General features: G+C 41.3%; 1 long non-coding RNA gene across 1 annotated transcript in view; it reads left to right on the top strand.

The window, feature by feature from the left end:
* LOC112775602 (uncharacterized) overlaps positions 1-10,647 on the top strand; it is a 19,841-nt gene extending 9,194 nt beyond the window's left edge. Inside the window, exon 3 of the long non-coding RNA XR_003189595.3 lies at positions 10,289-10,647. This is a non-coding gene — a long non-coding RNA (uncharacterized lncRNA). The remainder of the gene's footprint in view (positions 1-10,288) is intronic.
* Positions 10,648-11,493: the final 846 nt, after the last annotated feature.

The raw sequence follows: 11,493 nt of genomic DNA, 5'->3' as shown, positions 1-11,493 counted from the left end.
CTAGCTGTGGATGATGTCCCAGCTGGAAAGTAAACCTTTTCATATTAATGCCTGCCCTATTGGAGATTCCAACTATATATGCATTTTCTTTTTTTGCGACAGGTATGTGACCTTAGGAATTTGGTTCGGGAGTTGCTTTACACAGAGGGATGGAAAAAATTGCGGAAAATCGAACAATTATACAATATCTGCCTTATGTAACACGTTGGGATTATTTAGCTACGATGTTCACAGAAGCAATAACCGTAAACGGACCAGAACAGTTGGGAACTCTGATGCCACTGGATCAACTCCTGAAGGAATTCCTTACCAAGAAAAAAGAGGGAAAAGATACGTATAGTCGTTTCACTACGTATCTAAGTTCGAGAGGAGCGATGGCTAGCCGCCTTTCCAGTTTCCTTCTTCCTTTATCCCCATCTCGTCTGATTGCGCCTTTTCTCTGGAATAGTCTAATACAGGTTAGTAAGGAAGTGTCGTCAAGCTCCCCAGAACTAGAGTGAAAGCTTTCTTCCGAAGTCATCAAGAGGATCTTAGCCAACCATTGACCGGCTTACGAAAAGCACTTTAGAGACACTGATCCCAGGGAAGACATAGGGCCCTCCTCGGTAAGGCAGCGAGTGGATTCGGCGAACGCTGCCGGAGCAGGGGAGAATGTAGGCCCATCACAACAGGCTCCCAATCCCCCTTAAGGTACAGGGGGGTCATAGTGCCGGTAAATTGGTGTATAGGCCATCTCGGTCCAGTTTAGAATTGACCTCTATTTTAAATCCCGCTTCCTTGTTAGCTGGGAACCCCCTCCTCTATGAAGCAGAGAATGATCGATCGAAGACTGAGAAGATATAAGAAGATCTTTTAAGCATCGGTTGCGACATCGGATGAGACTTATCTAGGGAGCAAAGACTCTGGTTGTCTTTCATCTTTGAAGAAGTCAAACGCAACCTAGAAAAAGGCTACGAAGTGGTCGAGGGTTGAGTGAGGGCCAGTGGTTGCGTTGCGAATATTGAATTCCATGTACTAGATATCCCTGTTTCTTTGAATCTGTTACTGGGTAGGCCATGTAACCATGCCTTTGGGTGCTGTTCCTTCTTCGTTACAACAAAAGATCAAGATGCCAAGAGATGGGGGAATTCTTACTATCCATGGAGATGCTGACAGGGAGATAGCTTTCTTCGAGGTGAAGGATGACAATGCAGGATTTAATCTAACCGGGTTCCAGTTTGTTAATGCTATAGAAAGGGTGCCCCTTTCTTTTTATCTTATGCAAATCATTACGTGGCTCATATAGAGATGGGACATTTCCCTGGACTTGGCTTGGGGAAGAAAGAGCAAGGGGTCACCAAACTTTGTGAATCACAAGGCAACTTATAGGCTGGGTTATGTTCCAACTGAAGAAGACAAGGCAGCCGAGGTAGATGGGCGAAAGAGAGAAGAGGATTTGGCCACATATCCCAAATCTCTCATTCAAAGGCGTAAATGGGTTTCTCAAAATCAGCTCGAGGTGGGTTAGTTATCAGGATATCCTGAGTAGTTTATCCCTATTCTCTGAGACTTTCGGATATCCTCCCTTTCTTCCCCTGTTCCGGAGATCGATAGAGCCCTCTCGAAACCTAGCTGTGTGAGTTGGGGGGAAATGTGCAAGCAACTTCATACCCGAATGGCTACTTTTTCCTTTCTCCTGCAAGGTATAGAACAACTAAGGGTACTGGTCCTGCTTGCTCGCTTTGGTTCTGCTTCTTGGTCAGCACAGAAGCAGGTTCTGAAAGACAACCAGCCATTGAGAATCACTATTGTGGTTCCTAATCGGGATGGAGATTCCGGTCCGGTGTAAGGGACACCTTCTTCTTGATCTGGGGCTCAAAAGTAGCCTGCGCTAAGCAGGGACCTCTTTGGTTCCATCTGTCCACATTCTTCTTCCATCTAGGGGAATTCGGGCTTGATTGTTCCGTATAGTCGATTTGCTCAGTGCCCCCCATGAACAAAGTCCATGAGCTCGAGAAGAGAAGTCAGGCCTTCGGTCAAGAGAGGTCCGGCCCTTCCTAATCATTCTGAATTCGTTGCGGGCTTCTTTCACTTGACTTTTTTCTTTGCCTTTAACGAGGCCTTCTCTCCTTGCCTTCTTACTTTTATGAGTGTTGATGGAAGCTAACAACAAGAAAAGCTACTACTACTAATAGGCAAAAGGTTCCTTTCCTTACTATAGATAGCTTAGACCAGTTCATGAAGACTGGATGACGGCCTTGAACTAGCGATAGGAAGAAGAAAACTACATCACTTCAGACATCAACCCCTATTCTAAGATGACTTTCACATCAGAGTGAGCCGGAAAATCACACACATGGGCCTAAAACCTGTCTCTTTTCTCTCTTTCTTTGCCGTGCTGGGCTATGTGAAATGTGCGGAGGGATCTTGAACTCTATTATTAGCTCGAGTGATCGGCCTTCCATTAAGCACATAGCGATAGTTTGATTCAGGCCAATTGGGGGCGCATCTTCCTGATCTCTCATAATATCACTTGCCCCTCTCTCGCTCTTCTCGGATAGGTTTGGATCTTATTGTTGCCCGATCTCCGCAGGTAAATATCACATTTTCGATCTCTGAGGTTAGCTATGGAGTTGGACTTTTGGCTCTTTTCCATTAATTAGATATGGACTGTGGACGACACGCTTTCCTATAATTTGACAGCACACGATCATACCACATTAACCAGTGGTGTGGGCCCACGTAAAAGCGATAGACATTGCGTGCTCCTAGATCGATTGGAAGTTCTTACACAGTTTCATCTTACGATGCAGTTGCTTTCTTTGTTTTAATCGGATACCAATTGCTTGGATGCATTTGAACTCGAGATGACTTGCAGAAAAAATGCTTTCTAGGGCAATTCCATAGCACCTTTCTATTAGTAAGGTTCTCAAAGGGCTTTCCTTTATGACTATAAACTAAAAAAAATAGGGGCAGGGGGCGCTAACGTTCAAATGACTATATCTATCTTAAATTAAAGCAAGCCCCTTTTCTTCCTTTACTAAGAAACTTATAGAAATAGAAGGCCCTTATTGTTTACTAAAGCAAGAAGTTCGCTAAGGAGAATCCTTCGATGGATACTATCACCAACGGCGACACCAAGGACTCCTTTATTAGGAAGCATCCTTTATATCACATACTAAAAGCATAGGCTTAGAACTAGAAGAAGAATACCGCTTTCAGGGAAAGCATCAGACTCGGACAATCCACTTCCACTTGGAAAGTCATCAATAAGGGGTGAGGTTTACGGAGGGTTTTATTCCGTCTGGGCATGGTTAGACAACTTCTTATCGAGTCTTGTGAACGGTGTTCTGGTCTCTAAAAAAAGAGCTCATATCGAACGTTAGGAAGCCCTGTGGTAGGGTAGTCTGATACCTAGGTTTTCTTAAAACGCATTTTTAGAAGCTCTTTAGCTCATAGGTCTATAGGAAGAACTACTTGTTTTTCAAGTTCGTCATTAAGCATTCATGTGCTATTATATCGCTCCCTCTCTACGTTCAGACAACTACTTTCAACTACTCTCGATAAAAGAATTTAGGATATGAATTGCTTTCTTTCTTTTATAGGATAGAAACTTGTCTTCCACATCCTGTAGCTCCTTCCTGCTTAAAACTTCCAATTAATAACTAGCAAATATCAACACAACACAAGCTCTCTTATCTTACGAGGACAGGGGTTGCTCTTCTTCCTTCGCAGCTGACTTGCTCTCTTCTATCCTTGTTCATCTACTGTACTACTAGGTCAGTCAAGTCCTTAGAGGGAGAGGCTTTAGCGTGATTGTTGTTCTTTCCTGCGTTATTTCTTTCTCTGTCTCAAGGTTCTATCTCTGTTCTTTGTTGTTTCTTGTAGTCTGATTTGAGCTAATGTACCTGTCAATTTGTATCTTTCTTTAGCTTCTCTTGGGATTGAGCTTACATTCAATAGTTGATTTTCTTCCTCGTCAAATGAGCGCTTCCTTAGTAGAGGACTACAAGGCATTGTTCATAATAGGTCAAAGGCAAGGAAAGGTCATGGACAATCCACTAGGGTGCTAATCTCCTCACTTATCCTATCGAGGAAGAAGAAGGATAGAAATAGGATTTGTTGGAGGCTCTTCAGTGCAGTTCTTTCAAGTGATTGACAAGAGTAGGATCGGTCAATTCCTCAGAGGAATAGCATCTATTTTCTATCAATACCTGGGTTCTTCCCTTGTTGTGTTATTGAATTTCAGACCTCTTCTCCACTAGTAGCTTGCTAGCTTAAAGACAGACACACAGGTCTGCCGGCGACAGAGCATAGGGCAAGGAGAGAATAGGCAAGAACTTCGGAAATAGAAAGAAGAGTTTTATGTCCGGCCTTTGAAGAGCTTCTATCGCTTGGGATTGGTTATCCTATTCTAAGTTGCTTCGTCAATAGAAGGAGAGGAGAGAGTTCCTAGTCTAAATGTAGCCCTTGCACTTACTCTTTTCTAGCTTGCTTAGCTCTGATCTAGCTTCTCTAGGCACCTTTCTTTGGCTGCTATGAATGGATTTCTCCCATCATCACCTCTTATTATATGATGACTCTAATCGAATCTACAGCGACAGGTTTTCTACCTGCATAGGAGTTGGCTTTCTTCTTCCTCTTCAATTGCACCTAAGGAAGCTCACTTTTGATCTCTTTATGCCGGTCAAAGTCCAATCAGTGAATTAGCAAGGCTCGGAGACCTAAGTGAATACGTATCCCCCCTTTCATCCAATGGCAGCTAAAGGGCTAGCACAAGACAAAGACATGAAGCAACTATCATAGACTTTTCAACCTAAGATGGATAAAGAGTGGGCAAGGACTTTCGGAAGAATCCTATTAGTACGCGGTTTCAGTAGCAACATCGGATTTCTAGCTAACAGCCAATCAGGAAGGAAGAAAGATCGACTTCAATAGATCGGAGGCTAGGGCAAGGGCAAGGAAGGGGAAGGGAGTAGCTATGGCTAATCAGCCCGTCCATCAAGCCTAGAGAAAGGAAGTATGCCAGTCAGCAAAAATATTAAGAGGGAATGGTGCTTCCAACGTTTAGATGTCGGAAGACCTTGACGTGAGTAGACCTTCTAAGAACCACCGCGTGACCTGTATGAACACAGCAAATTGACTCGCATCTCCGAAAACAGGAAAGCGGAAACAAAGCAACAAGGAACTCATTAGCAGCCCACGGGATATGCTTCATTAGCTGCCCTTTGGTAGTTCATTCAAGAACAAGGAAGCTACAAAAGTAGAACTCTTTTAACTACCTATACGGGTACTTTAGCTCAACTCCAGACTATTGAACTACGGGATTAGTCACAACTACCTATTCAATTAGCCCTTTCAAGCTGCCTTAGTCCTAGGTACCTTTCACTAAAGAGAAGAGGAAAACATCCTAAACAACAGGTTTCATTCCGGCCGAAGTAGCTCAGTAGCTCATTTCCGTTGCTTGGTTGACGACAGCTACAATTACCTCCTGTTGTTTGGTCGGCTGATTCGCCTTCCCGGGCTCATTTCAATTAGCTCTAAACACTCCTGACTGGGGTTATGTTGAGCGTTTGGCGACTGACCACGAGGCTAAGCTCGATGAGAAAGGAAATAGACTTCACAGAGAAGTGGCAACTCAGTTTACGAGTTCGCGCTTGCTGTGAGTACGTTTGGTGGTATGCTGATAAATCTGTTGATCTCACGGTTCCCTTTCCCCTTAAAGCTTATTGGCTCCTTTAAGGCTGATGCGTAGGAGTTAGGTTTCAAACCGAAAAAGATCCCACTGCTTGCAGTTGATTCTATTGCTATAAGGTTGTTGGCTCTAAAGCTTATGTTATCTGAAAAGGGGAAAAGCTGCCATACATTAATAATTAATATAAAATAGAATGTGTGATAGTTGGTGGGAATCTCCCTTTACGGAACGTACTTTCCTCTTTCGAATTAGCTTCTCCTACGAGACTTTCCTGTCAAAGAAGAAGGGGCAACTAGGTAAAAGATGGGACTCTGCGAAGAAACTCTACACCGGGAAAGAAGAATAGGCAAGCTAGGCACTAATGAGAAAGCCTTGGTTGAAGGGAAGACTTAGGAATATAGATAAATGCCTCTTAGATAGCCACACATCTCTACCGCTTCCGCTCTTTCTTTTCCCTATAGATTTTTTACTATTTCTTTCTATACTTTCTATACCTTAAAAGGCAAGAAGATTGAAAGAAATGGAAGACAAGGACAAGGCAAGAGACTAAACGTAAAGAAAGAGACTCCTTCTTTTTATAGCACAAATCCATTGGCCCATGGGCGGGTACCTATTGATTAGCACAGATAGAAAGGCGACGAGCTAGGAGTGACTTTTCCTCAACTATGGTAATGGTAGTAGAAGGCAGCGCCCCTTACTGCTCTCTTGGGCTTCCTTCGCAAAGGGGTTCTGTCGAGAACAAAAAAAGGAATATCTTAGCGTGATACTCGGGGAGTACTTGAAAGCAATGAATAGCTCTCTAAGGCTGCAAGCAAGATGGATACAGAAACCTTGCAAATGAGTCAAGAAGGCCTGTCAATTCAGCAAGAGCATCGGTCCTATCGTTTTCCCTTTGACTTTACTAGTGGGGCTTGCTGCGGATAGACCCCTTCCTAACCTAAAGAGCAACTTTCTTTCCCGATCTCAATGAAAAAAGGTACTGATCTAATCGGGAAAGCCGGATCAGACAAGGAAGAAGGAAGAGTTTGCAAAAGAGTTGCAGATTCAATTCTGTCAAATCCTATACAAGAGGCTTGCTCCATGGAATACGGGAAAGTCAAGATGCAACTATCCCTAAAATAAATGGCTGTATACAGTGCGATATGGCTTAGCTTCTCTTAGCTCTAGGAAAGAAATAGTAGTTGTCTGGTCGGAAAGAATGGAAGAAAAGTATACCTTAAAAGTGAAATGACGAAATTTAATTTGTCGATTCAAAAGCTGTAAATGAAAAACTATCAATATAGGCTCAGCTGTGTCACTATTGAAAGTTAAGCCGAAGGAAAGAATCCGAGGGAAAGATCCTTTCAGTCTAAGGGAATGGCCTACTGTCCTTTATCTCTACACCGAACTGGGTTACAAAACAACCTTTCCATCTTCATTGACCGAGTAGCTGGACAAAGAACAAAGGAAGGGTACCATCCCCGTTTGGAGAAACCTTTCTTTTGTTCAAGGTTTTTCTATGTAGGTAGTTTGTTTTTTACTATCATGGAATAGGGAGAGAAAGAGAAGATCAAGAGTTTCGAAAAGCACGCAAGTATGAAAGCAATTGAAGTTCTAACTTTTCCCGTGGAAGGACAGGAAAGAGGAAAGCCTCAGAGGAGAGAGTGATTCAGCTGCTAACAAGCGCTGGTTTTTCCTGGAATGAAGGGTTATTCGGGAAACGTCTGTTGATGAGGAGGTGTTACATAGTAAAAAAGGAAACCAGGGCTCCGTTCGAAGAGACGAAGTTTTGTCCTTCTCCCTCACATGCTCCTTCCCATGAGCTACTCGGTTGGCTTCGTGAACGAAAACGCCGATCACCCTCACGCGGGAAGATGAACATTTAAAGGGCTGAAAGGGTAGCGACGGGATGTAGATGTTGATTTTGGTGGTCGTGTACTGTAGTTATAATGCCTTCGACACACACGGTTGAGGCTTCTACTTTTCTTTGGTCCCAGCATGACCGACCGAGTGTAACGACCGCAGAAGGTACGGCCGAAGAATTCATCTCCAAGTCAACAGCATGTCGGGCAGGTCAAAGGCTCAAATCCGGGGAGAATCGAGAGGAACCTAAGCGAGGCCGAAAAATTGATATTACGCAATCCTTACTGTCCATCTTTCTTTATCCGCCAACCCCCGGCCCCCAATAGAATATGGGATATTTTATGCCTCGTGAAAGTAATGACTGGCAAAGCCATACTCCGTAATATCCAAAAAAATATCATTTAACGTAGACCCACCAGATCCCCAATGAATGACCTGCTCAACTCTTTTTGAATATGTCTAGTTTTCCGGCAGGGAAAATCATGTGTTACCGTAAGTTTTTTGACACCTTCGGTGACAGCATTCGTGTATCCACAGCGTTCGTTTTGCTCCAGGGGATCGTAGTTCAAATTCGTATGGGGAGTGGGGGAGGTTTAGATAAGAGGGAGGGGGACTGCGAACGCATTAAGAAAGCAAGCCCATGAAGCGCCAGGGAACCATGCATTCCTCCCGGGCTGGGCTCAGGGACAGCAATCAGCCGCTTCCCCTGTTGTCGTCAGCTCGTTCTTGACAGATCCGATCGGGTGTTCATAATCTGGAGTAAAAGGATTCGAACCTTTGCATGCCGGTACCAAAAACCGATGCCTTACCACTTGGCTATACTCCATACGGCCTTTTTTTGGACGGTAGAACGAACGGGGAGCCCTTGAACCTTGAAGTAGGGCTCGAAGAACGAGCCGTGCAAGAACGTGGGGATATAGCAAGTAAGCAACAAGTTCTCCCTTCACGGACCGACTACAACAAGCTTGCGACTCTAATCTAATAGAAACAGATGGTAAGCTCTCTGCTCTATTTGCTTGCAATGCGTTTACCTATCAAAGTTGGCGAACGCTTCTGTAACCTTAGACTCGTTACGCTGTTCGCCCACTTACTTAAAGACTCGTTGGCTCCGCGTCCACCGAAAGTCGGTAACCTTCGTCAGCATTTGGTACTCTTTCGACAGCTTCAATAGTTCACTTAAAGCCTTTGGTGTAATGAACCGCAAGCCCTTCAGAAAGAAATAAAAAAAAGGCTTGGTTGCGGGAACCGACGGTGACGAAGGTTACCGGGCCGATGCGGCCGGTTACCGGGAACCGCAAGGTTGCAAGGTTCCCAGGAAACGACCTTCCCTTTGTTTGTAAAGTAGGCCTTTTTTTTTTTTTTGATAAAGAGAGTTGACATAAAATGGATCACGGAAGAAGACGTATCTGATGAATGATTCAATCCCCTCTCACCCACACTCTTCTATGGTTATATATGTTATTTCTATGGTATGATAATTTGAAATTGCAGTCAAAATATTGAGTCTCATTTTCTATGTAAAAGAATTAAGTGAAAAAAAAATAGAAACAGACGAGTCTTATTACCCCAGGATTGGATAATTAGTAATCTTGTTTTGAAGCGGGCTCAAAAGACCAACCTTATTGAGATTGACTTTTTGCTACTGTTTGGATGATTTATTATTCATGTATTAACAGAAACAGAAAATAAGGGCAGCTCAAAAAAAAGAAGTGGATGGTTAGAAGCACCAAGATACACAAGGGATTAGTAACACGGATTATGTAAATTGTCAAAAGGAAGAGGGAAAAATACGGGGTACTTTATTGCTTAGTCTAGCGTTTATGGAAGCGTTAACAATTTATGGGCTGGTTGTAGCATTAGCACTTTTATTTGCGAATCCCTTTGTTTAACTCTAAAAAAATAGAAAAATACAAACACATATCTCTTTTTACGTGTACTTAATTTGCTGCTCTTACTTTTTAGAATTATATTATTTTGATTTCACCTCAAAAATTCTTTTTTCGTTTGTCCAAGAACGCAGCGCAGGGGAAGGACTCTTTTAAGGTAAAGTTGAGAAATTAACATACTGCTTGCCTTATTCCTTCCCTTTTTAGCACAATGCCACCCTTTTTATTATTATTAGGAAATCTTTTTAGAAAGTGTTTATTTATTAAAATAAAACAACTAGAGATTTTACAATTGAAAAAAAAAACTAGCTAAAAAATATGACTTTTATGGGAAATTTTGTAATCCAATTGATCGACCACTAATATATAAATATTATTAAAAAAATTCTAAATAAAACAAATTCGGAATCATAGAAAGAAAATTAGTCTATCCATAATAGAAGAGGAGATGAGATCATATGAAAAATGTAACCGATTCTTTTCTTTGTTTGAGTTACTGGCCATCCGCCAGAAGTTTGGGGTTTAATACCGATATTTTAGCAACAAATCCAATAAATCTAAGTGTAGTGCTTGGTGTATTGGTTTTTTACTTCCTTCATTACAGAGTTCACAGGATCAAGGAGACACGGTTGATTTTTCAGGACCCTTAATATCTCAAATTCACATCGTCCATGAGATCTTAGAAAGACATGAGCGACACATACGGCGTACTGTCCGGCGATCGTGGTTTCAGAAAGGTATAACATCATTTTCAAGCTGATAGTTACAATACAAAACTACAGTATGTTTTGTGTAATTGTGCCTAGACTTGTTGAAATCATTATTAAATGAAGATAAAATGGTTGAGTGTGTTTTCATGGCATTTCTTTTAAACTTGTTGTTGCAGGTAAGAAGAATGGGAAGTAAAGAAACTGCATTGATAGTCATGCATGAAGAATATAAAATCCTCAAGTGCTACAAAAATGATAGAAGTTCTTTCAAGAGGGCCATCTCCTTTCTCTAAAGCACAATGATGTGAGCTACAAGATTCAGCATCATGAGTTTTTGCCTATAAACTGCGAAACTTAACAATATTATGTTTGGATTGTTCATACTAATTTTTTTATTTTTTTATTTTCTACACAAAAAATGACAGATAGAATAAGTTAATGACTTTTAATAAGTTTTATATGTATTGATATTTTTTATCCCACTGTATTTTATAACTACTTTGGTTATAAGAGATTGATATAGCTAATTTGGTTTGAATTTTATTAATGTAATACTAATTTTTATTAATTAATTTTTTTAAATGATATTCACAGATTTTTGTCAATGTTTTTTTATTGTTTTTGGAGTGCATTAGAGTACTCTAAAAGTATAGCCAGATTTTTTTTTAATGATAGGGGTATAGCCACGCTTTAAAAGCGTGGCAATAGGTCCATGTTTCTTTGACTATTGGCACGCTTCAAAAGTGACACCATATCTTTTATTGTTGGCACGTTTCAAAAGCGTAGTCATATCTTTCATTTTTCGGTACGCTTTTAAAGCGTGCCGATAGGTAAATACATATCGCCACATTTTTAAGCGTGGCAAGAGTTAAAAGCGTGGCAAAAAAGAAAGCGTACCAATAGATCCACAAAAGCGTGGCGATAGAGCAACTGGTACGCTCGCAGATGTGACCCTTTCAAAAGCGTGCCGATAACTCAAAAAGCGTGGCGAAAAACTGTCGGCACCCTTTTTAGCACTTTTCGGCACGCTTTAAAAGCGTGGCAGAAAGCTTATTTTCTTGTAGTGACTCTTTTTCTTAATAAATTGAATTCAAATTATAACTTAAAACAAAAATATTTTTTCAATAGATTAAACTTAAAACATAGTACTTTTCTTGATAATTCGAAAATCAACTATTTTGAACCCTAAATCCAGTTTTCTTTTAAATAATGCTTTAAGCAAAGCCTCGGAGTTTTGTAAAAACTTCTGTAGCATTTCCTCTAAAATTCGGGCTTTGCCACCCTTCAAGAGTCCCAACCTAACCACCTTTCAAACCCATTTCAAAACATTCCCAAGTAAAATATTATTTTCAATAATCACACCATTTGAAATATTAAATAA

This window comes from Arachis hypogaea, chromosome 19 (assembly GCF_003086295.3).
Source record: "Arachis hypogaea cultivar Tifrunner chromosome 19, arahy.Tifrunner.gnm2.J5K5, whole genome shotgun sequence".
Lineage (NCBI taxonomy): Eukaryota > Viridiplantae > Streptophyta > Magnoliopsida > Fabales > Fabaceae > Arachis > Arachis hypogaea.
The sequence above is the reverse complement of the archived record's forward strand: the minus strand, read 5'-3'. Positions and strand labels throughout refer to the sequence as shown.